Raw genomic sequence first — 24570 nt, 5'->3', positions numbered from 1 at the left:
CAAGATTGTAGGTTTGATAATTGCACTAAACGTACTTCCAGCTCGTAGTTCTATTTAACAAGTACTATTTTATGATAAGAAAATAGAGAGTATCCGCGTCCTCTGAGTACTCGGTCACCATAAAAGAGAATTGAAGCAATTGTTGCCTGGCTTCCCAGTGTGACGGATGAAATGTAGGCTGTTGGTGGTTCCAGGTCATAGTCGTGAAATTAGGCGATGATTGGTTTAGTGTCTATAGCTATAAACATCGAAGGTTCGCAAAATGGTCCAGTTACCTGGGTTCAAAGCACACAAGCAGTTGAAAATGTTTACTCATTTGATTCAAAGTTCCTACATTCTAGTTTGTTGTAGCTGCCTTCAGTGACAGTGAGACCCGACGTCAGAGACATCGAGGACCTAGGAGGACCCCATTAGGACCCCATACACCAAAACTATTGTATTATCTGGGGTTGTATTATCTTGGGAGCCGGTCAGCCGAGTGGACAGCACGCTGGACTTGTGATCCTGTGGTCCTGGGTTCGATCCCAGGCGCCGGCAAGAAACATTGGGCAGAGTTTCTTTCACCCTATGCCCCTGTTACCTAGCAGTAAAATAGGTACCTGGGTGTTAGTCAGCTGTCACGGGCTGCTTCGTGGGGGTGGAGGCCTGGTCGAGGACCGGGCCGCGGGGACACTAAAAAGCCCCGAAATCATCTCAAGATAACCTCAAGATAACCTCCACTATGAGAGGGCTAGTCAAAATATTAAGGATGTTACAGTGATAGAGATAATGTTTGAGATGGAGGCTGTGAGTACTCAAGATTTTTTTTTAGGGATATTCTGCCAGACCACTTGGGCTGGACGTTAGAGCGATGGTCTCGCTTCATGCAAGTCGGCGTTCAATCCCCGACCGTGAAGTTGATAGTGATTGTAGATTACTACGCTGAATCAAGTGGTTGGGCACCATTCCTTTTCCCCGTCCCATCGCAAATCCTTATCCTCATCCCTTCTAAGTGCTATATAATCGTAATGGCTTGATGCTTCCTCCTGATAATTGCCTTGCCTCCAGCGTGGGCCCTAAGCCTCTGGCTGGACCGCTAAGTGTTAATCGTTTCTCTCTTACTTGGGATATACTTGAGTATTCATGACTCGTATGTTCGTTTCAGTAAGATTATCTCCAATGTACTTAATAACTGAAGCTCTGTTAAATCTCAGTTGAAATCTTGTTGGGTTTGTAACTGTGCATTGTGTTAGATAATGTTCCAGTGGTCTGTTGGGCATTTCTCCACAGTGCTGACATTTCCTCTCATCGTCTGGAACTTGTAAAGCCTGTTTCCCATGCACATGGGTATCCAAGCCTGATGCGATGTAAGTGTAACTCTGTTGTTCTACTGCTCCCTTTCATCAAATTAAGTGGTTCATAGTTGATTGAATTCTTGTTCCAACCCGCAGATTCCTGATGTTGCAAGCTAATGAGTTGTGGTCACTGTACATCTTCATCATTGCTCTGTCTCTAATTCTTTGTTTAATCTGTGCTTGACTCTGTGTTATGTAAATGTCTTTATTAATTACTTCTCTTAGTTGCATACTTTGCAGCTTCATCTGCAATGTTATTCCCGAGTATTCCTACATGACTTGACAGCCAGTTGGTAAGTCTCTGACGATCATGAATTTTGAGTGTTTGCATTAACACTATGACATTTGTGGTCATATGGATGTTGTCACGTAAATGTTCATGTTGCAAGGTGTAACTTCTAATTCGTGTTAGAATTATTAATCTTACCTTTTCGGTCATATTTAAGAACATATGTTTACAAGAAAGACTGCTACCAAAATATACTTATATATATATATATATATATATATATATATATATATATATATATATATATATATATATATATATATATATATATATATATATATATATTATATATATATATTATACCTGTCTTCTGACGTCACCATCCCGCCCACCAGTTTATGAGGACATTAAACACCTTCATATATTACAGAGCCCATTATCCCTCTGGGGAAAAATGGAGAAAAATTACGCAATTTTTTTTATGGATTGCATGTAGTTATGTCCAAGCAGCCTCAGCAACCAATGGAGGAGGAAGATGAGGTGTTGCTGAATCATTATATATGGGCTGATGATGATAGTTACGACAGTGATCAAATCAATTTGAGGCAAAGCTATTTCATGTTCAGTATTCAGACGGTTCTCATTCAAGAATTACATCAGCACCAGGCCCTACACCGGTACCAGGGGCTCACACTAGTACCAGAGCCAACACCAGTACGAGAACCCACACCAGTACTCGAGCACGCACACACACTGTCCCCAGCGACACACACACTAACGACCGCCACCACCCACACTGTCGTAGATGAGAGCAGCGAGCCCCATTGAGCAGGCGAGTGTGTCGAGCGACATTTCATGGGAAGGTGAACCTGTAAATACAATTAGAGTGTACCTCAGGCTGCAGAAGCTAACACTGTTGACCAACTGGCAAAGGCCAGGTAGATTGCTACATATATATATATATATATATATATATATATATATATATATATATATATATATATATATATATATATATATATATATATATATATATATATATCCACCATTACAGTCATTTTGTCGACGGGAGACATCTCTCGTCACGCAGGGTGCAGTTGCACCTCCATAGATCTCCAGTATCAGCTCTTGATACTGGTAATGGCTCAAAAGAGTCACCACTTAAATGAATAAATCCACAAGGGTAACCACTTACGGGCTATTGATGCCCGTGCCACCTTTTGGGTGGCTTAATCTTCATCAATCGGTCATTTTGTCCACTTACAAGTGGTGAGAGGGTAAGGGATCAGGGATAATGCCTCATACCTCCGCCTCATACCATAGTTAAAAGGTCATAGTCATATCCAGCTAGGCCAGTGGAGAGCCAAGAATGTCATATATCTTCCGTCTCTCGAGTTTCAAAGAATATCTAATTTGTTGATTCCCCTCAGAATCCAAACTTTTCAAATAATGATCATGATATATTTTGAGCTGAACTACGATAATACGGTGGCATTAGACAATCACTTGAATAAGGCCTGTACAGCGACGGCTTTGCTACGTGCAGGTCGGCGTTCGATGCCCGATGTTCTAAAGTGGTTGAGCACCATTTATTCCATCCATCTTATCCCAGATCCTTGTCCATTATATTCCTTCTAAGTGCTATACAGTCGTGCTGGTTTAGCGCTTTCTCCCTATAATTACTTTGCCCTGTCTCATAAGCTTCATATGCTCTATATATGTTATGTGTACACTTTATAATATATATTATATAATATATAATAAAGTTTATATATTATATAATATATAATAAAGTTTGAGATCACAACATTTTCAAAACCTTACTTTCAACAAGATATAAAACAATGGTCTGGTAGGAGAAATGGTAATTCTTTTCAAATGGCTGAAAAGAATTATCATAATTATCAATAATTTTAATAATAATTCACACGGGGTCTGTAAGTGATGGTGCACTGAGAACTCATCAGCATAAGAAATGACTAATTTAATTAGAATAAGGAGTTTTTAGACGGGAAGTCAGTGAAGTCAAGGAATATTTAGTAATTCATCTTAGTCACATAAAATTATGTGAGGGTGTCTCTTAGCACTTGTGACGGTGGCTCTTAGCTCATTTGAGGGTGGCTCTTAGCACGTGTGAGGGGTGGCTCTTAGCACGTGTGAGGGTGGCTTTTAGCACGTGTGAGGGGTGCTCTTAGCACGTGTGAGGGGTGGCTCTTAGCTCGTGTGAAGGTGGCTCTTAGCTCATGTGAGAGAGGTGGCTCTTAGCACTACCCTCACGATCCCTGTAGCACCCCTATGGTGAGGGGTGCTCTTAGCTCGTGTGAGGGAGCCTCTTAGCACGTGTGAAGGGTGGCTCTTAGCACGTGTGAGGGAGGCTCTTAGCACGTGTGAAGGGTGGCTCTTAGCACGTGTGAGGGAGGCTCTTAGCACGTGTGAAGGGTGGCTCTTAGCACGTGTGAGGGTGGCTCTTAACTCGTGTGAGGGTGGCTCTTAGCACGTGTGAGGGGTGGCTCTTAGCTCGTGTGAAGGTGGCTCTTAGCTCATGTGAGAGAGGTGGCTCTTAGCACTATCCTCACGATCCCTGTAGCACCCCTATGGTGAGGGGTGCTCTTAGCTCGTGTGAGGGAGCCTCTTAGCACGTGTGAAGGGTGGCTCTTAGCACGTGTGAGGGAGGCTCTTAGCACGTGTGAAGGGTGGCTCTTAGCACGTGTGAGGGAGGCTCTTAGCACGTGTGAAGGGTGGCTCTTAGCACGTGTGAGGGTGGCTCTTAACTCGTGTGAGGGTGGCTCTTAGCACGTGTGAGGGGTGGCTCTTAGCTCGTGTGAAGGTGGCTCTTAGCTCATGTGAGAGAGGTGGCTCTTAGCACTATCCTCACGATCCCTGTAGCACCCCTATGGTGAGGGGTGCTCTTAGCACGTGTGAGGGTGGCTCTTAGCACGTGTGAGGGGTGCTCTTAGCTCATGTGAGAGAGGTGGCTCTTAGCACGTGTGAGGGGTGCTCTTAGCTCATGTGAGAGAGGTGGCTCTTAGCACGTGTGAGGGTGGCTCTTAGCTCGTGTGAGGGGTGCTCTTAGCTCATGTGAGAGAGGTGGCTCTTAACTCGTGTGAGGGTGGCTCTTAGCACGTGTGAGGGGTGCTCTTAGCACGTGTGAGGGGTGGCTCTTAGCATGTGTGAGGGTGGCTCTTAGCTCGTGTGAGAGAGGTGGCTCTTAACTCGTGTGAGGGTGGCTCTTAGCACGTGTGAGGGGTGGCTCTTAGCACGTGTGAGGGATGCTCTTAGCACGTGTGAGGGGTGGCTCTTAGCACGTGTGAGGGTGGCTCTTAGCTCATGTGAGAGAGGTGGCTCTTAACTCGTGTGAGGGTGGCTCTTAGCACGTGTGAGGGGTGGCTCTTAGCACGTGTGAGAGAGGTGGCTCTTAACTCGTGTGAGGGAGGCTCTTAGCACGTGTGAGGGTGGCTCTTAGCTCATGTGAGAGAGGTGGCTCTTAACTCGTGTGAGGGTGGCTCTTAGCACGTGTGAGGGGTGGCTCTTAGCACGTGTGAGAGAGGTGGCTCTTAACTCGTGTGAGGGAGGCTCTTAGCACGTGTGAGGGTGGCTCTTAGCTCATGTGAGAGAGGTGGCTCTTAACTCGTGTGAGGGTAGCTCTTAGCACGTGTGAGGGGTGGCTCTTAGCACGTGTGAGGGTGGCTCTTAGCTCATGTGAGAGAGGTGGCTCTTAGCACGTGTGAGGGTGGCTCTTAGCTCATGTGAGAGAGGTGGCTCTTAGCACGTGTGAGGGGTGGCTCTTAACTCGTGTGAGGGTGGCTCTTAGCTCATGTGAGAGAGGTGGCTCTTAGCACGTGTGAGGGGTGGCTCTTAGCTCATGTGAGAGAGGTGGCTCTTAGCACGTGTGAGGGAGCCTCTTAGCACGTGTGAGGGGTGGCTCTTAGCACGTGTGAGGGAGCCTCTTAGCACGTGTGAGGGGTGGCTCTTAGCACGTGTGAGGGAGCCTCTTAGCACGTGTGAGGGGTGGCTCTTAGCACGTGTGAGGGAGCCTCTTAGCACGTGTGAGGGGTGGCTCTTAGCACGTGTGAGGGAGCCTCTTAGCACGTGTGAGGGGTGGCTCTTAGCACGTGTGAGGGGTGGCTCTTAGCTCGTGCCAGCAGGACGTCACATATGACTAATCAGAAAAAAAGTCGCAAAAAGTATATTATTCGCCGACACAAATAATAACAACATTACCGGATAATATTTTTCAAGCAATAATCCCATATAAACCCGCAGCTGCCGTTGTGTTTACATCTGTCACGTGTAAACAACATCCCGCCAAACACACACCGAAACTACGACGTTGGTACAACGTTCGAACAAGTTTTAACACCTCCTAACCAGTTATAACAACCAATATAGCAAGTTATAACAACGTTCTAATACGTCATAAACACGTTAAGCCAAGATGTAACAACTTTATTACAAGTTGTAACAAGCGGAAAATAGAGACAGTTTCGGTTTGTGTTTCCAGGGATAACTCCTCGCAGTGTCACACGCAATCCCATTTTGCACATCCATTTGGGCTGGTCAGTAGAGAGAGATGACGATCTCGTTTCTTGCAAGGTCGGCGTTCGAACCCCAATGGTGTAAGTGGCTGCATGGGGCCCGGTTCTTTACACAGTCCTCCCATGCTCGGTACTATAACCTGTCCTCACGTCCTGTTGTTTCAGATTTAGCTACTTAGAACGAAGTGTCCATGTAGCACGGGCTATAGGTGAGCCCGTAATCCTCACGTCCCTTCCATGTGGCATTTATAATCAGAACTTTCTTAGTGTTTTCACCTCATAATTACCTTCTGCTCGTCTTAACTACTCGTACCCAAACAACCCTCAAGTGAGCGATTACCTTTTAAATGAGTTATACTAGATTTAGTATCGCTAAAATAACAGCTACGTGAAGAACCAATACTAAATCTCAATAAGTAATGTTTTTTTAACGGGATTTGCAACACAGATCACATACATCTGCCCGCAGCATCTGCAACACAGCATGTATATCTGCGAGCGGTGAAATAAATAAGTCTAAAAATCAAGATACACATTTATATGTATATATATATATACACAAGAGTTCTAACATTCTTGCAAAGCCACTAGCACGTGTGGCCGGTGACCGAGCGGACAACACGCTGGGCACGTGATCCTGTGGTCCCGGGTTTGATCCCGGGCGCCAGCGAGAAACGATGGGCAGAATTTTTTTCACCCTATACTCCCTGTAACCTAGCAGTAAATAGGTACCTGGGAGTTAGTCAGCTGTCACGGGCTGCTTCCTGGGGTGTGTGTTTGTGGTGTGTGGAAAATAAAAAAATAATAGTAGTAATAGAAACAGTTGATTGTCAGTTGAGAGGCGGGCCAAAAGAGCAGAGCTCAACCCCCCGCAAGCACAACCATGGTGAATACACACATAGCGTTTCGGGCAGGTCCTTAATCCTAATTTTCCCCGGAATACGACCCTTTAAATCGTTTAACAATCAGGTACCCATTCACTGCTGGGTGAACAGAGGCTACAGTTAAGGACTGGCACCCGGTCAATCCTCCCCGGCCAGGATACGAACCCAGGCCAAAACGCTCGCGAAGCGCCATTACACACTAGTGTAATCAAGATACAATATTCACTCAAGCGCTACCAAACGTGTGAGAGAGAGAGAGAGAGAGAGAGAGAGAGAGAGAGAGAGAGAGAGACAGAGAGAGAGAGAGAGAGATGGATGGATTGAGGAAGGGGTCGTAGGACCTTCTTACCCTGGTGCTAAGGGGTAATCGGATCATCCTGCTGGAAATCCTCCAGAGATTCTCTTCATGAATACTTGCATGCAATAAAGTTAATGTTTACCAGGAGAGTATTCGGTATCCCAGACCTGTCGCAGCACTATGTCCTCCTCAGACCTGTCGCAGCACTATGTCCTCCCCAGACCTGTCGCAGCACTATGTCCTCCCCAGACCTGTCGCAGCACTATGTCCTCCCCAGACCTGTCGCAGCACTATGTCCTCCTCAGACCTGTCGCAGCACTATGTCCTCCCCAGACCTGTCGCAGCACTATGTCCTCCCCAGACCTGTCGCAGCACTATGTCCTCCCCAGACCTGTCGCAGCACTATGTCCTCCCCAGACCTGTCGCAGCACTATGTCCTCCCCAGACCTGTCGCAGCACTATGTCCTCCCCAGACCTGTCGCAGCACTATGTCCTCCCCAGACCTGTCGCAGCACTATGTCCTCCTCAGACCTGTCGCAGCACTATGTCCTCCTCAGACCTGTCGCAGCTCAATGTCTTCCCCAGACCTGTCGCAGCTCTATGTCTTCCCCAGACCTGTCGCAGCACTATGTCCTCCTCAGACCTGTCGCAGCACTATGTCCTCCTCAGACCTGTCGCAGCACTATGTCCTCCCCAGACCTGTCGCAGCACTATGTCCTCCTCAGACCTGTCGCAGCACTATGTCCTCCTCAGACCTGTCGCAGCACTATGTCCTCCCCAGACCTGTCGCAGCTCTATGTCCTCCCCACACCTGTCGCAGCACTATGTCCTCCCCAGACCTGTCGCAGCTCTATGTCCTCCCCACACCTGTCGCAGCACTATGTCCTCCCCACACCTGTCGCAGCACTATGTCCTCCCCACACCTGTCGCAGCACTATGTCCTCCCCAGACCTGTCGCAGCTCTATGTCCTCCCCAGACCTGTCGCAGCACTATGTCCTCCACAGACCTGTCGCAGCACTATGTCCTCCACAGACCTGTCGCAGCACTGTGTCCTCCACAGACCTGTCGCAGCACTATGTACTCCTCAGGGTAGTCGTAGAATCGTGTTCTCTCAGATCCTACGATTTATTATTCAATTTCATTCCTGTTTAGGACGCAAATAGTTACTTTGATTACAATAAACATTCGCAATTTCTCAGCTATTTTTATGTTCATTAAAGAAAACGGTAGGTGGAAGTGGAGCCCCTCGAGGAGTTCAATTTGTCTAGATATTCTTCACAAAATCCCAACCGATGATCAATTTTTATGAAGTGTGTCCCGTCTTGAAGCCAATTTACTTAAGAGGATTTTACGACACTTCCCCCAAAAAAAACAGGAACCGTGAAAGATTTAAGGCTCAGCTAGACTCAGAAAAAGAAGCAATGAATCTTTTACGCTCAGCTACGATTTAGATTTAGAATAATTGTATGTAAGAAAAGTGTTTGTGGCCGTCTGCAACATCTTTTATTCATCCTCATTCTTGACTTGAGGAGAGCAACCAACCACCTTATGACTGGATCAGGTAATTAAGTTCGTTCTCAAGCTTTGCAACCTCCTGTAAAATATTTGCAACCTCATCCAGCCTGTTACTCCCGATGCACAGAACACGTTAATATTGTGGTGTTTTAAGTGTTATTAATAAGTGGACATTTTTAACGGATTAGTTGATTTACAGTAATTCAATTATTAAAATAGTATTTGTAATAATATTTTTCTTGGTGGTTGGGTTATTGCTTATTGCTGAGCTCTGGAGTATTATTTTAAATTTACAAATATATTACATGTTTTTGGTGACAGATGTTTAGAGAACAGAATATTTTGAGAAAAAAAATGTAACTGCTCGCAAATGTAATGTAAAATATCAGGAGTAAGCAGTAAGCCAGTACGACTATATACTTGGAAGGGATGAGGATAAGGATTTAGGAACTATCGGAGGATAGGAATGGTGCCCAACCACTTGGACGGTCGGGGATTGAACACCGACCTGCAAGAAGCGAGATATACATGCCCACAAGTAATTACAGCTTTGTCACGATTAGGTAATCCTTGAATGTTCGTTAAACTTACATGTGTAATATGTGTTACTTGGGAGGGAAAGGCTCTCTGCCATGTGTTATTTAGGATCTCGTAGTACTACTGGTTTGGTTTTCGACTCTCGCTCGGGGATTCTGGGTTCGTTTACTGGGCGAGACAGAAGGGATTGGGTAAGTTTCCTTTCACCTAATGCTTCTGTTCACCTGGCAGTTATTAGTTACCCGGGAATTAGGCAACTGTTGTGGGATTGTATTCTGGGGAAGGTTCGACCTTGATTTAGTTGTATTATTATTTATATTTTATTGATATATACAAGAGTTCTCACATTCTTGATATGAGCCAAACGTATGTGCATTCACAAGCTGCTTGTCCCCGACAAAATGAATTATTATATATCAGGTTTGATTTTTATTTAGACGACAGAAGAATGGTGAACATTCCATGCGTTTGTTCTGTGTGCGTGTGTGTGCGTGTGCTTGTGTGCGTGTGCTTGTGTGTGCATGCGCGCGTGTGTGTGCGTGTGTGTAGATAAAATGAAAAAATGGTACAATCCTCAACAACACCGCAGGTAGCGTGGCCGAGCGGTCTAAGGCGCTGGTTTAAGGCACCAGTCTCTTCGGAGGCGTGGGTTCGAATCCCACCGCTGCCAGTTGTTTTTTTATCTGCTATAATCTTGCAAGTGCCCCTCTGACTCTGTCCTGTGTTGTCTTATCAATATATGTAATATAATATAATGTGCTTATTTATGCAAGAATAACCACATCAAAATGGAAAACAAAACTTAGTAGCGTAAGTGACATTGACATCATGAGCAACAAGATCCCTGGCGATACGCCTAGTAAGATGATACGTCTCGAATCAATTACTGTAACCATAACAAGGCTTGTTATGGTTAACATGCTTGTTAAGTTATAACAAGACAATTACTGTAACCATTATGAACATCACAAACTCTCATGTGTCCATGTCTATCGTGCAGACGAAGGTAACACACAATAAACTTTGAACAACAAAATACTGAAAAAAAGGGGAAGTGTCAGAATAACCGTAGGTTCGATCTTCAGGTCGTGAAGTCTCCTGAAGGCGATCCAACAGTCCGTCCACGCCCACCTTCTGACAATTCCTGCCCCCACCGTACATGTCAATCGCTCTTAGCTAAACATCAACACAAAATCCTTGTCACTTTGGTTCCTCAGTTGATTCGCAAAAAATTATCATATTTATGTTTATATCTCTTGTTGCTTTTTTTTTGTTAAATACTACAAAAGGGGCAAGGGAGGCCCCGTTGGCAGCGACTGTTGTTACTCTCCTTGCCCGAGCATACTTGTATATGTAAAAAAATTATGAACATTGTTCTGTTAGCCAGTTTTTACCAAGAATATCAAAGCAAGGAAGTTTTTTGTTTTGTTCCCCATTCATGGGTTTGAGAGACCTTACTAGAAAGCTGCACTATGTCCACATGAAGGGTGGATGTATTGTGCTAGCTTAGTACACAAGTGGGCTGGAGGTATCGTGCTGGGTTTGTACACAAGTGGGTTGAAGGTATCGTGCTAGCCTAGTACACGACTGGGTTGGAGGCTTCTTCAGGAACCCGTGTATCCAGTTACCACGACACGAGTGATCAAGACTGTCATTCCTGTGTTCTTCTATTGTATCTTTTTAAGAGAAAAATGTAGTTTTTTGGGTCTATTTCATTTGCCAACCGCAGATTCAGCTATTGCATTATGGTCACTCTGGGGGAAAGATTGAGCTGGGTCGACCAGTGTTATTCTTGTCGCTAAGCTAAATTTGGATCGCCTCAGGAAATTTCACTCTCCCAAACGGTCTCACCCCATCTCCCTGCTCCAGATGCGCAGGAAAATGTGTATAAGAAAACCTTGACCAAATAGCATTGTGGTCTATACGTCGTCAACTTACAACCAAAAGAACCCGCGTTCAATCCCCGTGCAGGACATGATCCAAGTGGATGAAATAAAATACAAATTATCGTCGTGTAGACGAAAGAGACTTTTCAAAGTGTGTAGTATACCTTCGAACGTGTGGATATACCTTCGCAAAAAGAAGGTATATCCACCTCAGAGAAGTACCCTGGGATATACCTCCACCTCAGAGGTAGATATACCTCTGAGGTGGAGGTATATCCACCTCAGAGAAGTACCCTGGCTTTGTTCCAGCCTCTGTTATCTATCGAGATAAACATATTTCCCTTCACGACGTCTTGGTGAGGGTCAAGGACTCGCGCGGTGATATCACTGAATTTAATTTAAAAGAGGGGAAGTTATTGCGCTGATTTTGAGCTATAAAAGAAATTATAAGGTCATACCAATGTCAAAAATCGAGTATCCCATTACATTGAATCATCTTATCTATGAATTATAAATGTGTATATATATATGTATGTATATATATATATTTAACGTGTATATAAATCTTTACCTTCATTGGTTCACTTTCAGAATGCTATATTTTATCCTTCAAAATTATGAATATAGAATTTTATATATCAGAACCCGAATTCCGCTCCTGTCACATTATTCCTGACCAGCGGGGAGGATTCCGTATAATGAATGCTGGAGTGTGTGGGTCAGGCTGGAGTGTGTGGGTCAGGCTGGAGTGTGTGGGTCAGGCTGGAGTGTGTGGGTCAGGCTGGAGTGTGTGGGACAGGCTGGGGTGTGTGGGTCAGGCTGGGGTGTGGGTCAGGCTGGGGTGTGTGGGTCAGGCTACGGGGGGGGGTCATGCTGGGGGGTGTGGGTCAGGCTGGGGGGGGGATCAAGCTGAGGTGTGTGGGTCAGACTTGAATGTGTGGGTCAGGCTGGGGGGTGTGGGTCAGGCTGGGGTGTGTGGGTCAGGCTTAGGTGTGTGGGATAGGCTGGAGTGTCTTCTCATTTGTTTTTGTTTTGGCCGGGAATCGAACTCAGGCCCGTGGACTGTGTGTGTGTGTGTGTACTCACCTAATTGTGCTTGCGGGGGTTGAGCTCTGGCTCTTTGGTCCCGCCTCTCAACCGTCAATCAACTGGTGTACAGGTTCCAGAGCCTATTGGGTTCTATCATATCTACACTTCAAACTGTGCATGGAGTCAGCCTCCACCACAGGGGAGTGTGTGTGTGTGTATGCGTGTGTATTTAGTATAATTCCCCCCCCCCCCCACAGATGTAATGCGTTATTTATACTCTGTTAACCAGCATTTACTCATTTCCTCTGTCCATGGACAAGGACTAGAAATATGTCCTCCTGAGGTTGGGATGAGGGTGGGGCTGGGGAGCTGTAACGTGACAAAGAGGTCCGAGAGAGAAGCCATCGGTAACGAAAGCATTACTCACCGGCATCTCCCGGTGACAAGAGTGCGTGAGTGATAAGGTTATCACAACACAGCCGGAGCGAGTCACTCTCAAAATCCGCCTATTTTTCTCGTTTCTAAACCGCACAGCGACATTCCCGTCTCGCTCATTTACATGTTCTAATGACGCTAAATGTCCCATGAGTAACGTGCTTGAAGGACGTCGGTGACTTGAGGTGATTAACAAAGGACCTCTTGCTGTTGTTTGTGGCCGAGTTATTGCGCTGTTGTAATGCTTAGTGTGTTAGTGATGATGGATGACGCAGCCTGGCTTTCCTTAGACGCACGTGACTGCTTGGAGAAAAAGTATGTCGGTTCTGTGGATGTTTGTGGATGTGTGACACACCGATGATGATGCTTTAGTGTGGGGGTGCTGTGGGGTACTGTGTAGCACTGTGTGGCATGATACGGTACTATCTGGTACTGTGTGGCTCTGTATAATACTTTTGATTAAATTAAATTTTGCCCCAAATGGCTTTATTGGCTATTCATCCTGCGAGTAAACACACCGCAGTAGGAACAGTATAAGACAGTGTCACTCATCCTGCGAGTGAACACACACACACCGCTGGGTTGTTCAACTTGTAGGTTAAAGTAATGTCTAATAGGACAATATAAAAATAAATGACTGGAGGTCATAGGCTTTCGTGACACTGGGGAGTGTAGTCTAAGGTACTCAGTAGAGTGAAGCAGCACTAACTCGGAGTGAGATATACAGTAATTAAAGTTGCTAAACAGAGAGTGCATAAGAAAACCAACTATTACAATTTCTCAACTAAACTGGATCACAGTTTCGTCGCCTCTATAACTGAAACAATGTGAATAAACAAACCCATTCAATAAACGTTGGTGCAGTGACTCGGAGTTGAGGATCCCGGGTTCGATCCACGGGCGGGACAGAAATGGTTGGGTACGTTTCCTTTCACCTAATGTCTACGTTCACCTGAGAATATATTGGTACCCGGGAGTTAAGCAACTGTTGTGAGGGGGTTGCACCCTGTGGAGGGTCAGTGTGGGATGTCTGTGATCCTAGAGGAAACGTTTGGGCAAATTTGATTTGCACAAACAAAGCAAATTCAATCATGGGAAGAGTACTCCTTGTAGACGCCATACTACTGTTCAGATGATCAGACTTCGTAAGAGCCAAACTTCACATAAAACTTTGAGCTGGGCAGCGACGGCCACACTTCAGTAGTGATCTCTGCCCATTTGTCCAGAAAGACGTGACCCACTGTGCTTCCCACTTCTCCCTTACCTAACAACTGAGGAAATGGCGCCGGCTGCCCAAGAATCTGCCATCCCCACAGCGGCACTAAACGTTTGGTCGGGTGGCGTCATTGCCTCTCTATACTGCCTTTTATATATACATTTATTTGTGACGGAGTTGCAGATTGTGTTGTAGCGACTCGTCGCCTCATCCAGTCTTATTTATTATGTCTCACTACCTGAGGAACCCGGAGATGAAGGGTGTAGAACGTGGACCTCATCGTCACTGCACTTTGGTCATCAGTATAACGTTCTACAGCTATGACCCATCTTCCGGGCCCTCCGGAGCCCCTCCTCTACACATAGAAGCTATGATCATTACCATCCTTCACCAGTCATTACTATCCTCCACTAGTCATTACCATCTTCCATCAGTCATTACCATCCTCCACCAGTCATTACCATCTTCCACCAGTCATTACCATCCTCTATCAATCATTACCCCCCCCCCCCCCACCAAACCACACACATCGCCTCTGTTTCCTCCACCAAGCCATGGTTTTCAGGTGTTGAGAAAAGCAATATTAAAGTTGCTTGTACCTGGTCGTCACTTTTTCCAGGCGGAACAAGTGAATGTCTAGACCTCTGTCATGTCCTCTCGTCGTGAAGGTTAAGCCAAAGGTGAAATATTGTCTTAGTATAAACTAAAATTTACGGCTTTACAGCTAGATTATTTCACCTCAATGGATGAAAAAGCTTCTGTTTTCAGTCCTATATTGTAGCTTATTGTGCTTGAAGCTGTAGCCCCTTGTGAGTTACGGTAAACCTTTTAAAGAAGTGGTCTGGATTAATATCTTCCAATTTCTTTAGTATTTTAGAGGTCTGGATGAGATCAGCCCTGACATGTCAGGTTTGTAGTGTTGTTAGTACTTCCCTACACGAAGAAAGACCACAAGATACCAAACCGCAAACCTTATCTTACCTCCCAGGACACAGGTGCTGCCTAATCACAGAGGCCTGAGGCTGAGAGCGACTGCTACTTGAGAGAAAGTACTCTCCAGCCTGCGGTGTGTACACACTCATTATATGTATTAAATAATGCAAATACAAGAGTTGGCCGTCAAGAAACCGTTGAACCTTTAGATGTTGATTGACTCTCATTATAGAGATGAACTGGTGATGGTCTCAGTATAGGGAGGTGTTGGTGATGGTCTCAGTATGGAGATGAGCTGGTGATGGTCTCAGTATAGGGAGGTGTTGGTGATGTCTCAGTACAAAGATCTGCTGGTAACGTATCATTACAGAGATGTGTTTATGAGGGTTTTACCATACAGGGTGTTCACAAAGTCTCGCATAATTTGTATAGCTACATTTTCTTAAACAGTAAAAAAAACATAGAAAAATGTGGTACTTTGTGGACACCCGGTACATAGTAGACCAAACATAAAGTACTGCTGTATTCAATTCAGTATATACCAATTGACGTGAGCCAATGATCACGTTTTCTCTACGCGCTGGTGATTATTCCCCAGGCTATAATTACTAGATCAACTGGGTTATTAAAGAGAGCTACGTAAGTAATATGATGATACAATAATGAAAAAGATTTTCCCGTGCCGGGAATCGAACCCGGGCCTCGCGGGTGAGAGCCGCGTATCCTAGCCACTAGACAACACGGGATATACACAACACCCAGCAGTTTATAATTATTATCATGCATTTTGGATAACTGTGTCACGGGTTATTTTTGTTAGTTAAAAAAGGAATATTTGAACTTTATTGATCACATAAAACAGTATATTGGTGTCATATCTAATATAACATGCTTGCAGGGAACACACACACATGGATACAGATTCATGCTCCGCCATTTGAAGCGTTGCGGAATACAAGAGTGCTTCAGCATTGCAATCCAGCCCAATGGTATATTATTTGCAAATACAATAACGATAACCTCTTGTGCAAGTGTAGGGACCCATAGCCTCAGAGAAGAAAATAAAGAGTACTCAGAGAAGACCTTGTGGATAAGGACAAACTAGTTAACCCGCTTGCTGTACAAGAAAAACATCTTACTGTCTTGGTTTTTCTTGTATATTTATCTGTAAATATACCAAATATTAGCAAAATAATATATATGAAAGAAAGTGTTCAATTAAGCTATCTCCAATGTATACATTTCGAAAATTTTCAAAATTTTTCCAAAGTCAACATTTCTTGAATCATATCGTTCAAACAACCTGTCCTAGAAAGAACGTCGCCTTTCGCTCGCATGCGTTACCTAAGGCCAAAAATTGTCGTACTAGAAAATGGAAGTGGCTCGCGAAAGTGACATACTGTCCCGTTTTCTATTTTGGGTCCTCTGGTGGGTTAGGAGAGGACACTTTACATTGACCGTTTTATTGACGCTGCGAAACCTTAGGAGGACGGACTGAGTTCAAACCATACAAAACTTTGAATAATGTGTCATGATGACCAAATTCACTCAGGATGACATTAACCTTCACTTTCAGACTCATCATTATTCTATTATGCAGGAAGAACCGCACGTCTATGGGTCATCCAATAATGTTAATAGACTTCTAGATGTTACCACTGCTAGGCTTAGGCTCGGCTGCAAGTACCTCTGGGAGTTTGTAACATCTGCTGATGTAGACTTGACTAAATGTAAACTGTCAGCAGAACTATTCGCATACTTTGCATCATTATATGCTGGAATGTGAAAAAATGGCGGAATTTAGAGATAACGCCATTAATAGTGTCCAAGGAATGTGTAAGTACTTCATTCATAATGATGTGCTGCCCGAAATCTTAGCGAAGTATCCAAAATTTGCTTACTGTAGGTAATGCATGCACATGACTGTAAAGCTGCCGCCCAGTTGGGTGGGTGTGCAGCACATGACTGTAAAGCTGCCGCCCAGTTGGGTGGGTGTGGAGCACATGACTGTAAAGCTGCCGCCCAGTTGGGTGGGTGTGGAGCAAGACTAGTAACTGTGTGACTCATCATAGATGTAAAGTGCCTTGTATAGTGACTGTTGTGAGCCTCTTGTTGATCACTTGTGACACAAAAGATTATTGATGTGTGCATTTGTGTGGGTGATTAGATATGTATGTGTATGTATATATGTATACGTATATATGTATGTATGAGAATGTGTACATGTATATATAACATTAATAATTTTGTAACTAGCGTCAAAAAAATCTTTATTTGCTTAGCTAAACGAACTAGAGGGTTCAGTTCCTGAACCGATTATGTGCCTCTGTAATCCTTTACACTACCGCCCACGGTATGGGTATGGAGTGCGTAATAAAGAAAGAAATTGAATTTCAGACTCAGGATAACATTAAACTTCACTTTCAGATCATTGCTTAGTAGTTCCTACTCAGGTTAAGTAAAATACGAGTCAGATGTTATAAACAACTTTACATGTGTAATCCCACACTACTTGCTTATCATCTTCCCAGGACAGCAATGTAACCCCCACCAGGACAGTTTTATTGTATTTAGTCTGGTGTAGGATCAGGTCTACCCCTTTTGTACTGGACAATGAGCAATAGTTTAGTTAAAAAGATTTTATTGACTGATCCATATAAATGTGGAAATTCTTGCGTGGGAGTGTGGTTGTCATAGATGGAATAACTAGTGCAGAGTTGTCTCTGATCTGTGAAGTTTTGCTGGAGCTCTTTGTGAATTATTTTGACAATATTATACTCACTTCTTTGCAATGGTTTAGGACGGATCCAAATGTGGTCACTTTCTTTACTTTCTGATGTGTAAACGCAAAGCATATCTAAGGAAAATTCTTCCCATGCCGGGAATCGAACCCGGGCCTCCTGGGTGAAAGCCAGGTATCCTAGCCACTAGACCACATGGGACTGAACATAAGGACAATTTTTACTATTGTTCGCATTTGTGTTGCTCACGTGGCCCCCCGCACTCTGAGGTGATTCGATGAAATATCTATGCCCAAGTTGACCACCGAGCGCTGTCGGTTCTTGGTAGAAATAGTTTCACGACTACCAAGATTTTTTGTACAGTCGTGTGGTCTAGGTGTTAAGGCACCAAGTACGCCAAGGTGCAAAGTGCTCCTGGCTTTCTGGCACGCCTTTCTTTATAAATATATATATATATATATATAATGATTTCTTTCGTAAGAATGTTTTATAACTCAGTCCCATGTGGTCTAGTGGCTAGGATACCTGGCTTTCACCCAGGAGGTCCGGGTTCGATTCCCGGCATGGGAAGAATTTTTCTTCGATACGAATTAAGTTCAATAACGTGACTGAAATTTAGACACATATTCTGAATATAATATATGTGATTATATATATTCATATTTATAATATATATAACCCTTTTTAGGTTTTTAAAAAATATTTATGAATATATTACATACAAAAATGATATCTTCCAATATTCCTGAGTCTATGAAGTAATTACAGAGCTCAAAGTACCTCATACCATTTGGTCTGAAGTCACTGATAACAATTCAGTCACAGATATAGCGTTTAAGATTATGTCCTCTCAAGTAGGACTGAAAAAAGGTGTTTTTTCACCTAGAGGGTTATAAACCCGTGGAACTGTCCTACCCGCTGAGGCCGTAAATGCCAAAATCCAGCTAGAAAATATCATTAGGACAATTGGCGGGACTATTTAACAAGCCACCGGCTTTCTATCCTCGGCGAAGCCACTAGATAGTTAGTGGCTCTTGGGTAAATTTAGGTAAATATACCTAAATAAATGCCATCGCTTCTCAAATCGGAGCGACAAGGAAAGCCACACAATATCTCTTAGAATTACGTAGGTAAACAAAAAAAATAACATATTTGTTTAAAAACATAGTTGCACTTTGAAATACACTAATTTTATAAGAAAATTCGACATAAATAGGTGGCAAGTGACAATGGATGAGCTCCAATATGTAGCCGTCTTGATTGGCTTCAGCTGTAAGGTGAAAAATATTACCTTCTCTCTGATTGGGCAAACGAAAAGCCCTAGTGACATCTAGCGAGATTTAAGTGAAGTTGCTAAAATCTTCGTAAGAACATCTCTCTGAATTGGACGTAGGAACGTTCTTAGGCAATACTTAAGAACCTTCGTAGTACACTTGCTTACGAAGAAATACATGGAGCTTCGTGAATCTAGGTCCTTGTCATTGCCTCTCTACTGCCTCTATTATTTACATTTTTAAATAGAAATGTAACTTTTTTTAATCCATCCTTTTTTTTGTGACGGAGTTCCAGATTGTATTGTAGTGACTCGTCGCCTCATCCAGTCTTATTTATTATGCCTCACTACCTGAGGAACCCGGAGATGAAGGGTGTAGAACGTGGACCTCATCGTCACTGCACTTTGCTCATCAGTATAAGCACTAATGCAGATGTACCTAATATGTTAATAAAAAAAAAAAAAGCTCATCAGTATAACGTTCTACAGCTATGACCCATCTTCCGGGCCCTCCGGAGCCCCTTCTCTACACATAGAAGTTACAATCATTACCATCCTCCACCAATCATTACCATCCCTCACCAATCATTACCATCCTCCACCAATCATTACCATCCTCCACCAATCATTACCATCCCTCACCAATCATTACCATCCTCCACCAGTCATTGCCATCCTCCACCAATCATTACCATTCTCCACCAATCATTACTATCCCTCCCACCAAGCCACACACCTCGTCTCTGATTCCCCACCAAGCCATCGTTTTCAGGCGTTGAGAAAAGCAATATTAAAGTTGCTTATTCCTGGCCGACACTTTCCCCAGGTGGAACAAGTGCATGTCTAGACGTCCTCTTGTCGTGAAGCCAAAAGTGAAATATTGTCTTAGTGTATACTACAACTTACGGCTTTATGACTAGATGATTTCACCTCAATGGGTGAAAAAGCTTCTGTTTTCAGTCCTACATTGTAGCTTATTGAGCTTGAAGCTGTAGCCTCTTGTGAGTTACGGTAGACCTTGTAAAGAAGTGGTCTGGATTAATATCTTCCAATTTCTTAAGTATTTCATAAGTCTGGATGAGATCAGCTCTGTCATGTCAGGTTTATAGTATTGTTAGTCCTGTGGCCCTATGAAACCTCACCACAGTTTAGGATTTGTGTCCCTCGATAAAGCCTATTATTATGCTAAAGTAATTAAATAACGCCAGAGATCGTACCACTCAAACCTGTCTATATTATCATAAATATTACTTATAAAACTCACTCTGATCTTCGCACAGTTGCAGCGTGCCAAATCTTAATTCATCGTCAAAGGTGAAAAGCTACAAAGCATCTTCAAAAGTGAATTGACCAGAACTGCAGATGTCCTCAAAATACATCAAATCTCCACTCAGTAGCAAAAGGAGACAACAGTGGTACTTCCCTACACCAAGAAATGACCACAAGATACTAAACCGCAAACATTATCATACCTCCCAGGACACAGGTGCTGCCTAATCACAGAGGCCTAAGGCTGAGAGCGACTGCTACTTGAGAGAAAGTACTCTCCAGCCTGCGGTGTGTACACTCTCATTATATGTATTAAATAATGCAAATACAAGAGTTGGCCGTCAAGCAACCGTTGAACCTTTAGATGTTGATTGTACTTTCATTATAGAGATGAACTGGTGATGGTCTCATTATGGAGATGAGCTGGTGATGGTCTCAGTATAGGGAGGTGTTGGTGATGGCCTCAGTACAAACATCTGCTGGTAACGTATCATTATAGAGATGTGTTTATGAGCGTTTTACAATACAGGGTGTTCACAAAGTCTCGCATAATTTGTATAGCTACATTTTCTGAAACAGTAAAAAATACATAGAAAAATGTGATACTTTATGGACACCCGGTACATAGTAGACCAAACATACAGTACTGCTGTACTCAGTACTGTATATACCTATTGACGTGAGCCAATGATCACGTTTTCTATAAGCGCTGGTGATTATTCCCCAGGCTATAATTACTAGATCAACTGGATTATTTCAGAGAGCTACGTAAGTAATCTGATGATAAAATAATCAAAAAGGTTTTCCCGTGCCGGGAATCGAACCCGGGCCTCGCGGGTGAGAGCCGCGTATCCTAGCCACTAGACAACACGGGAGATGGACAATAATCAGCAGTTTATAATTATTATCATGCATTTTGGATAACTGTGTCACGGGTTATTTTTGTTAGTTAAAAAAGGAATATTTGAACTTATATTGATCACATAAAACATTGTGAAATTATAGCTGTGTACCTGAATTTACCTATCCTAGCCACTAGACCACATGGGACTGAACATTAGGAAAATTTTTACTATTCGCATTTGTGTTGCTCACGAGGCTCCCGCAAAGTGAAGGTGATTCGATGAAATATCTATGCGCAAGTTGACCACCGAGCGCTGTCGGTTCTTGGTTGAAATAGTCTCACGACTACCAAGATTTTTTGTACAGTCGTGTGGTCTAGGTGATAAGGCACCTAGTACGTCTAGGTGCATAGTGCTCCTGGCTTTCTGACACGCCTTTCCTTATAAATATATATTTATGTAATGATTATTTTCGTAATAATGTTTTTAATAACTCTGTCCCATGTGGTCTAGTGGCTAGGATACCTGGCTTTCACCCAGGAGGTCCGGGTTCGATTCCCGGCATGGGAAGAATTTTCCTTCGATACGAATTAAGTTCAATAATGTGACTGAAAATTAGACACATATTCTGACTATAATATATATGATTATATATATTCATATTTATAATATTTATAACCCTTTTTAGGTTTTAAAAAAATATTTATGAATATATTACATACAAAAATGATATCTTCCAATATTCCTGAGTGAATGAAGTAATTACAGAGCTCAAAGTACCTCATACCATTTGGTCTGAAGTCACTGATAACAATTCAGTCACAGATATAGCGTTTAAGATTATGTCCTCTCAAGTAGGACTAAAAAAAAGATGTTTTTTCTCCCAGAGGGTTATAAACCCGTGGAACCGCCTACCCGCTGACGCCGTAAATGTCAAAATCCAGCTAGAAAATATCATTAGGACAATTTGCGGGATATTTAACAAGCCGCCGGCTTTCTATCCTCGTCGAGGCCACTAGATAGTTAGTGGCCCTTGGGTAAATTAAGGTAAATATATACGTAAACAAGTACAATCGCTTCTCAAATCGGAGTGAAAAGGAAAGCCACACAATATCTCTTAGAATTACGTAGGTAAACAAAAAAATAACATATTTGTTTACAGCAATGTCGGTGCTGACTGTAGAAGATGAAAAAAACATAGTTGTACTTTGAGTAACAAAGTTGTACTCAGTAGCAAAAGGAGACAACACTTCCTTACACCAAGAAAGACCACAGGATACCAAACCGCAAACATTATCATACCTCCCAGGACACAGGTGCTGCCTAATCACAGAGGCCTGAGGCTGAGAGCAACTGCTACTTGAGAGAAAGTACTCTCCAGCCTGCGGTGTGTACACTTTCATTATATGTATTAAATAATGCAAATACAAGAGTTGGCCGTCAAGAAACCGTTGAACCTTTAGATGTTGATTGTACTTTCATTATGGAGATGAGCTGGTGATGGTCTCAGTATAGGGAGGTGTTGGTGATGTCTTAGTACAAAGATCTGCAGCTAACGAATCATTACAGAGATGTGCTTATGAGTTTCATCACAAAGTCTCGCATCATTTGTATAGCTACATTTTCTTAAACAGTAAAAAAATACATAGAAAAATGTGGTACTTTATGGACACCCGGTACATAGTAGACCAAACATAAAGTACTGCTGTACTCAGTTCAGTACTGTATATACCTATTGACGTGAGCCAATGATCACGTTTTCTCTAAGCGCTGGTGATTATTCCCCAGGCTATAATTACTAGATCAACTGGATTATTTCAGAGAGCTACGTAAATAATCTGATGATACAATAATCAAAAAAGTTTTCCCGTGCCGGGAATCGAACCCGGGCCTCGCGGGTGAGAGCCGCGTATCCTAGCCACTAGACAACACGGGATATGTACAATATTCAGCAGTTTATAATTATTATGATGCATTTTGGATAACTGTGTCACGGGTTATTTTTGTTAGTTAAAAAAGAAATATTTGAACTTTATTGATCACATAAAATATTGTGACATTTTAGCTGTGTACCTGAATTTACTTGAAAGCCACATCTCTCTCTAGTGGCCTCGAAGGTGACAGGATGCCGGCGGCTGTCAAGGGTTCGCTCCATTGTTCTTGAGGAATTTTAACATGCCCGAAACGCTATGCATACTAGTGGCTGTAGGTATTGTATCTACAAGCTCCATCTATAAATCCAACATTATGTTTGTAACTAATCCTCTATGTATGTACTTTTACCTGAATAAACATTTGATTTGATTTGATTTGATTTGATTGATTAATGTTGTATCCTGCTTAGCTAACCTAATATTGGGGTTCAATTTCTACTTGGTGTCTAAATATGTACGTCTCTAACCTTTCCCATCTCTCAGGATGGGCCTTGTATAGTGACTGTTGTGAGCCTCTTGTTGAATCACTTGTGACACAAAAGATTATTGATGTGTGTATTTGTTTGGGTGTATTTGTATGAATGTGTATGTATATATGTATACGTATGTATATGTACATGTATGCATGAGTATGTGTACATGTATATATCACATTAATAATTTTGTAACTAGCGTCAAAAGATTGTTATTGGCTTAGCTAAACGAACTAGAGGGAACCTGAACCGATTATGTGCCTCTGTAATCCTTTACACCACCGCATATCTAATATAATATGCTTGCAGGGACACTCACACCAGTACACACACACACCGTGAAGGGCTGCTACACAATACTTTCATACAGGCTAGTTACAGGGGCAGCATCTTTGGATACTGGCCAATGGGGGTTGCATCTTTAGATAAAGGGCGATTGTATAAAGTAATAGAGATAATGTTAGTATTGGTTATAACCTAAACAAAATAATACACGAAGAACTCTTAATTCATGGGTATTAACACTTATAATAAGAATCTCATATGCCTTAAAGTTAAGTTACGAGCAATTGATGAATTGCTTCAACTGTTAGTAGGCTTTACCAATAAAATGGGCGTACCTAAACGATACCAGTTAGCACTTACGAGTCTTAAAAAAGTATGATCAAATTATAGTTATCAAGTCCAATACAGGAGATAAAATAGTAATTCTAAGCAAAAAAAAAGATTAAAGCCAAAAACAAAAAAAAAACTTGTCTAAAAAAACTGAACAATTTATCAAATATTTGCTTGTACGGATTGCTGCAGATTTCAATAAATGAAATTAGCAAGAGAAAAGAACCGATTCATTTTCTTCGAAAGTTTATATTGAGTAACCCAAGCTTACCGTATATATATGAGCTACCTAAAATCTATAAGATTGATAGTCTTTTTCCAGCCCATAATTTCGAGCAGAGGTTCTTTTTTCTTTACAAGTAGGCAAGTAGGTGTTTCCTCTAACTTGCACATTAAACATTCCGAAGATTTTATAAAGTAAATATGGGACATGAATTGCAGTAATGGAAAGTTGGACTTTGACTTGCTTTTCACGACAGTTCCTGTAAACGACGTTTTTAATATTCTTGGAGGATAAATTGAAAATTTAGCATCAAAATTTGCTTTTTCCGGTAAAGAAGATAATATAATTAACACAGTTACGCATGTTTA

The 24570-nt window shown here is 42.7% G+C and overlaps 7 non-coding genes across 7 annotated transcripts; 3 read left to right on the top strand and 4 right to left on the bottom strand.

The window, feature by feature from the left end:
* Positions 1–9921: 9921 nt before the first annotated feature.
* On the top strand, positions 9922–10003 carry TRNAL-AAG (transfer RNA leucine (anticodon AAG)). Its single transcript has one exon. It is a non-coding gene; the product is annotated as a tRNA-Leu (tRNA).
* A 5503-nt stretch (positions 10004–15506) lies between these two features.
* On the bottom strand, positions 15507–15578 carry TRNAE-CUC (transfer RNA glutamic acid (anticodon CUC)). Its single transcript has one exon. It is a non-coding gene; the product is annotated as a tRNA-Glu (tRNA).
* A 2124-nt stretch (positions 15579–17702) lies between these two features.
* TRNAE-UUC (transfer RNA glutamic acid (anticodon UUC)) lies at positions 17703–17774 on the bottom strand. Its single transcript has one exon. It is a non-coding gene; the product is annotated as a tRNA-Glu (tRNA).
* A 297-nt stretch (positions 17775–18071) lies between these two features.
* TRNAE-UUC (transfer RNA glutamic acid (anticodon UUC)) lies at positions 18072–18143 on the top strand. Its single transcript has one exon. It is a non-coding gene; the product is annotated as a tRNA-Glu (tRNA).
* Positions 18144–20918: 2775 nt separating this feature from the next.
* TRNAE-CUC (transfer RNA glutamic acid (anticodon CUC)) lies at positions 20919–20990 on the bottom strand. The gene has a single exon. It is a non-coding gene; the product is annotated as a tRNA-Glu (tRNA).
* A 465-nt stretch (positions 20991–21455) lies between these two features.
* Positions 21456–21527, top strand: TRNAE-UUC (transfer RNA glutamic acid (anticodon UUC)). The gene has a single exon. It is a non-coding gene; the product is annotated as a tRNA-Glu (tRNA).
* Positions 21528–22821: 1294 nt separating this feature from the next.
* Positions 22822–22893, bottom strand: TRNAE-CUC (transfer RNA glutamic acid (anticodon CUC)). Its single transcript has one exon. It is a non-coding gene; the product is annotated as a tRNA-Glu (tRNA).
* Positions 22894–24570: the final 1677 nt, after the last annotated feature.

Source organism: Procambarus clarkii, chromosome 18, assembly GCF_040958095.1.
Source record: "Procambarus clarkii isolate CNS0578487 chromosome 18, FALCON_Pclarkii_2.0, whole genome shotgun sequence".
Classification (NCBI taxonomy): domain Eukaryota; kingdom Metazoa; phylum Arthropoda; class Malacostraca; order Decapoda; family Cambaridae; genus Procambarus; species Procambarus clarkii.
Note: the sequence above shows the minus strand (reverse complement) of the source record. Positions and strands in the feature narration are given on the sequence as shown.